The sequence below is a fragment of the Callithrix jacchus genome, chromosome 6 (assembly GCF_049354715.1).
Source record: "Callithrix jacchus isolate 240 chromosome 6, calJac240_pri, whole genome shotgun sequence".
NCBI classification, from domain to species: Eukaryota; Metazoa; Chordata; class Mammalia; order Primates; family Cebidae; genus Callithrix; species Callithrix jacchus.
Genome location: NC_133507.1, coordinates 76,616,065 through 76,616,685, shown reverse-complemented (window position 1 = coordinate 76,616,685; position 621 = coordinate 76,616,065). Strand labels below are relative to the sequence as shown.

Genomic DNA, 621 nt, shown 5'->3' with positions numbered 1-621 from the left:
GATGTTCCTCAAGATAAGCAGCAGCTCTAAACTTCAGGGGCATCTATCAGATTAATTCTCTTGGTTTATCTTTCTTATGTGGACACTATCACTATTTTGAATGCCACTTTCAAACTCAGATTTTCCCAGTAATTTACAGGAACTACACTAATTTTTTAAAGCATTTTTTGGAATTTTTGCCTATAGGTGTGTTTTTCAAACTGGATTAGAACCCAGTAATAGATCATGGAATCAATCTAGTGGATTGTGATTAGCATATATTTTTCTTCTTTTTTCTTTTCTTCACTCAGACCCAAAACATCAGCACTTATTAGGTGAGCTGCTGCTGACAAAAAATATTGTCATCCTGATAGTGTATTTTAAATGTAATAATGCAGAATAGGAATATAGGGATAAATAGAAAATATTAGAGTTTATTAAACATAGTGATGACAAATATTTTGTGAGACATTACTTTCAGGTATACATACAAACATACATACACCATGATGTATGGATTGCAATGTAAAATATATTGTTATGTTGAAAGATTTAAAAGCCACTGGTCTATGGGACATCTTGCCTTCCTATTAAGTGCTATTTTGTTTCCTGGTTTTCATTTCAAGTAAATAAGTCTTGTCT

The 621-nt window shown here is 31.7% G+C and overlaps 1 non-coding gene across 1 annotated transcript; it reads right to left on the bottom strand.

Annotated features, from left to right (window-relative positions):
• Nucleotides 1–282: 282 nt before the first annotated feature.
• LOC118155117 (small nucleolar RNA SNORD56) lies at nt 283–353 on the bottom strand. Its single transcript, XR_004745340.1, has one exon. It is a non-coding gene; the product is annotated as a small nucleolar RNA SNORD56 (small nucleolar RNA).
• Nucleotides 354–621: the final 268 nt, after the last annotated feature.